The following is a 5,220-nucleotide window of genomic DNA, read 5'->3' on the forward strand; positions in this document are numbered from 1 at the left end:
TGCAAGGAGATGGCATCTAGGTCTCCTCCCAGAATGGTCTGAAGGCACCCTATCAAATAGGAAAATAACCATCCTGCATACCTGATCTTGGCTAAGGAAAAAAATTGAGACTAAGCACAGTGAGAATTGCCTGTAAGCATCTCTCTATAATGATTTTGGTGGAACTTGTCCAGGACATACCAAGGACAGAATGGCCTTGTATTAATGTGAAACAAAGTTTTGTGATGTGTTTGCAAAGGCCTATTAAAGTGCTTGCACTATGAATGGGATGCACTGTGCCTGACTTCAGGCATAGACAGCATGAGAATCTGCGTCCTCACATAGGTTGTCATCTGAAATCCAAAGGTCAGCTGAATCCCAGTTAGGAGATCAACACCCCATCTGTAAAGCAGCTGAGGTCACTCTGCTTAGTGGTGAACCTGGCAAAATAGCCCTTTTTAACTCACCAGGCAGCTTGTAGGGAACTTGGCCCACACTCTGGTTTAGCATCCCTTTCCAAGAGCAAAACCACAGCTCCACAGATGTCCCAGTAACATCTGAGTTCCAGCACGCCCCTCTGCTCGTTATTCCTGTCTCATTTCCCTTTCTACTGAATAAAGGCCAAAAAAAGAGGAAAGACCCTGGACCTTCTAAGTTTTCCAGTCCCTGAAGCAACTTCATGATCACTTTTGTTTTGGTTACAACGAATGTTTGTTAGATGACCTTGTCATCAAGATGACCTTCCCTGTCAGCAAAATACGTACTTCAAAGCACGTAGCTTGGTGTCTGGGTCCATTACTTTCAGGATTTCAGCCAAGAGCCTACTATGAGGCAAATTATAATAAGGTACATGGGAAGGTACAGCAGAGAAGGCCATGCTTTCAGTAAAAGCAGTAGAAACTGGGCATCCAAAACACACCTGGTTGTTAGGGAAAAGTCCAAAGAGTTTCTAATTCTCATAGATTTTATAAATCAGAGACAGATTCCCCAGTGGTCTGTACTTTGACATATGTAGTGCCTTTGTTTTCCTGCTATGTATGTGATTTTAGTCTTTTGAGGAAGGAACTGAGAGTATATCTGCAATATAGTATTTTTGTGTGGTCTTCAAGCAGAAGAGAGTGAGTTTTGCATATATGCTGACCCAGCCAGACATGTCACATCCACGTTAGCTCAGCATTAAGGCTAAGTTTATTCACTATTTATCTTAGCTGTGCTGTGACTACTCTCTTACACTAAATATCTTCTTGCTCTACAGATGTTCCAGGACCTCACATGGCTCAAATACTGAGTTCAAACAGTTGTGGAAGCAGAGGATCATGGGAAGGAAAGAAAGAGAACAACAGGTTTTATTTTAAAACAAAACTCTGGGAGATAAATAATTTAAAATAAGACTGTAATAATCTTATTGGTATACCAGTGGTACTAAGCAATACATTATTCTGCTGTGACCATGTTTCTAGAGAGCAACTTTTAGGAGGATGTGTTATTTACTATGCATACCTTGTGTGTTCATAGCAGACATTGAGGGGATTAGGATTTACTGCAATGGTAAGATTAACTCTCATTTGCCCTCCACATTGGTGTGTATGGGACAACCAAGCAATGCTGCCCAAAGTGCCCTGCGTCTGGCTCAAAAGTGAGGAATCACGGAATCACAGAATGTTAGGGATTGGAAGGGACCTCGAAGCTGCTGTGAGTGTGAAGGTCCTGGGTTAGATTCCCATCACGGTACACTCTGAAAGAAAATATTTCAAAATCTGTTTCAAAAGCAAAATGCACTTCCTGGGATCCCTAGAAATATAACTCCCTGACCGTGGAGCTGCCTACTACTGAGGTCTGTTGGATGTTTTATCAACATGTTGCTGAGAACATTTAAGTTCTTTAATGTCTGACATTTTCTGTCAGAAAAATGCCAAGTCTAGAAAAACTTCTGCTGTGTCAGCTGTATTTTTGACTACATGCCTGTTTACATTAAAGCTTTTTCTTTGACACACTGTTGCTTTTCAGTTGGAATTAATTGAGATAATTGAAAAAGCCATTTACAACAAGCAACCCTGAAAGGCACATGTGTTTATGTTAACTGTAAGAGAAAGACTTGGTGTAGTGGTAGGGCAAAGGTGTTATTAAATTGGTACTAGGCGATTACTGCTAGCACTCGTTAGCCCTGATAGCTGGACATCACAAGCGAACAGACTCACAGGAAAAGAGGGGATCAGGAGGGCCACCACCTTGATGGGTCCTTAATGAACCTATCAAGACCTGAGAAGGGTGTGAATGTCTGTGCTGGGACCCTCACCCTGGGCAGAGGGCTGAGATGGTGAGTTGTGCCACCGCAGCGGTTGTACAAAGAGCAAAGTTGCACCGCAGGGATGGCACGTGAGCAGTGCAGTAGCTCACACGTATGGATCATTTAAATTGGTTTACTGCTTTGTGAAATGTTGTGTATGGTGACTGATGTGAAAACAGAAGAGGCAGCTTAGGTATGAGCTATGTTACACGGGATTCTGCAGAGAAAATTGGTTTATCTTCCACTGGTCCATAAATTCAATTTGCCTCTTTGACTTCCTGCATTGATACAGATGGAGTAAATCAGAAGACAGCTTAAGCAGACATGTTGAGGTAAGCGTTTTTCATTCTGTTTTCTCAATTAAATGAGCTGCAATTGCATTACAGGCGACTCTGCTCCTTCGACTCATAAATATTCTTAATGCGTTCTGTCTAGCGAAACCTATGGTGACGCAAACAACTGCCCCCCTGACCCGTCCTCTCAATTTTTTGACATATGTTTGGAGAGCTACATTTTGAATTGAAGCTATTGCTAGCTGGGATATGGAAACATTGAGAGTTCTTTGTATATCCATTTTCTTTCATATGTGGCTATAGACTCTCTAATTGTTAGATGGCCATTAGACATCAACAAATTGTAGCTGGAAGCAGAATTTTATAGTACAGGCTTGCTCTTAAGAGCCATTCTGGTACTGGTTCAAAATTAACTTTCTAAACATTTTATAGGCCTTTTTCTTGCCTTAGAGAAGAATGCAGCTGGAATGAAGAGGAGATTTACAGAGTGCAGATGCTTTTGCAAAGCTAGACAGAAAAAGGTAAACAAGTCTCCTGCATGATACTACTTCACATATGCCCAATATACAGATCAAAAATAAATTATGGTCGCAGAGAAAAGGAAAGTAACAAGCATGTCTATTTTTGTGGGTTTAAATTAATATAAACAATTATTATGAAAAATGCTGCTTTACCAGCCTCTGTAGGGGTGAATTAAAATATGTTCTGCAGCCTACCCATGAACTAGTTGTTCACTGCACTTGCAAACAAAGAGAACATCAGCTCTTTCTGCAGTGTTTTTTTATCTTATTTTTTTATTTTTTTAAGTGCTTTGGCTGGAAGTTTATAAAAAGAGGATTTTCTTTTTTTCAGCAGAGCAATCTTGCTTACTAAAAGAATGCAACAGACATATTCAAGAATTGTCTAGTTTAGTCCAGAGTTTTGGGGCTGCTGTGAAAATAATTTATTGCTTTCTAATTTACAGTTTTCTTACTGGCAGTATAATAAACAGATCTGGTCCAAATATTCATCTTTCTCCTTACATCCAGCAAGGATGAGAGTAATAGAGATATTGTATTTTTCATAATTCAGACAAGTATTTCAATTTTTAAAGGCTATTGCAACACTGCTATGGAGAGTGAATATAGAAGTAGTATTTTTATGCTATCTTAGCGACTCACCACAGTATCTTTACTGTAATGATTGAGTTTACTTTTCCACAGTGAGATCTCATGGAAACGGAAGGTATTTTCAGAGTATCAGATGTGGTTTAGAGTAGCAGGTGACTTTTCTACCAGTGCTGTGAAGATCCACAGAATATTTATTTTTAATTTTCTGTGCCCTACAAGATTACTGTAGTCCAGATAGTATGAGACAACTTGGCAAGACTACAGGGGTTTATTCACCCTGTAAAATGGATTCCAGGCCTTCCATGTTCCAGGTTAGCGTCATAATCAGTAGGTTACAAAGTAAGGTATTTACATTTCTCAGCCTTGAAGTCTCCTGTCTTATGGGCTGCTGAGCTGCAGTGGCTTCATGGATGTTTCTCTCACTCAGAGCATTGTATAGACATATGGTAAGGACCTGCTCCTTGAAAACACGCAATTTTGACATGATTTGGGACCTAAGGCTACCTCTTCCTGAAAGCATCTCAAGGTACTTTCCACTAGGAGAGAGCACCTCACCTAATACCGTGTCTAAACTCTAGGGAGGAGGTGGGAACTTCAATTAGCTATAATTTCTTGGCTTTCTGTGCACTGTATGGGATATTTTTGGACTGTCCTTTGGAACGGTGACTAATACTATCCATTAGTTATGTAGGATGCCAGGATGTCTGACCCTGTTCTTCTGATTTACACCATGAAATTTAGAAATGCTCAAACTTGTATTGCAGATTTTGCCTCTGACTTGTAACCCAAGGTTCATTAAAAGAGCAGAAAGATGATAACTTTTTAAAGCAAACATCAGTGATGCTGAGTTCAAGGAAAGCCCCACAATAAACCTTGTGTGCTATGTACTCACTTCAAAAAATTCTTGTTCGGATTAACATCATGTCAACCACATGGAGAGCTGCTGAAGAGTACAGGAAATGAAATACTGACATTGGAGAGAGTGAAGTCAAACCTGGAGACACACAGTAATCCACCTCCCCAAAGAGGAGGCACTCCTGGAAACTTCTCAGTGCATGGTGCTACTGTGACAAGATTTTTGTTGCCTCCCAGACTTCTGTAACATCTATCCCTGCTGAGGGGAGCTTGGCGCACTGAATTTCCCTGAGATCACTCATCTGTGTTGGGAGACTCCAGTGGGTCGTAGGAGCAGAAAGCTGCTGACGTAACTGCGTGACTTACTAGAGCTGGACCTAGCAGGAGCCTGGCTTTGTAACTGAGCTGAAGGTGTTGCTCCAGGGTAATGGAAAGGAAATGTGGTTCACTCAACATTTTCTTTCCAACTGTCCTGACCAGAGTTCCAGTCAGCAGTGTTTTGTTAAGGAGTTCTTGTGCACCAACAGAAAGAAGGTAGGTGGCTTGGTGCCATCATTCCTATCTAAAGATCACTAAAGAGTTTTTCTTTACCAGTCTATGAATTTGCAGTAGGTACTGCAGATGCTTTTTAATTGCAAATGGGAGATGTAGTGGACAATTCGCATAGTGTGCTGTAGGAAGACTAAGAAGAAATGAA

General features: G+C 40.8%; 1 long non-coding RNA gene across 1 annotated transcript; it reads left to right on the forward strand.

Annotated features, from left to right (window-relative positions):
• The first annotated feature begins 1,138 nt into the window (after positions 1-1,138).
• Positions 1,139-3,684, forward strand: LOC135578341 (uncharacterized). Its single transcript, XR_010469853.1, has 3 exons — positions 1,139-1,322; positions 2,559-2,598; positions 2,992-3,684. It is a non-coding gene; the product is annotated as an uncharacterized LOC135578341 (long non-coding RNA).
• The last annotated feature ends 1,536 nt before the right edge of the window (positions 3,685-5,220 follow it).

This window comes from Columba livia, chromosome 1 (genome assembly GCF_036013475.1).
Source record: "Columba livia isolate bColLiv1 breed racing homer chromosome 1, bColLiv1.pat.W.v2, whole genome shotgun sequence".
Classification (NCBI taxonomy): Eukaryota; Metazoa; Chordata; class Aves; order Columbiformes; family Columbidae; genus Columba; species Columba livia.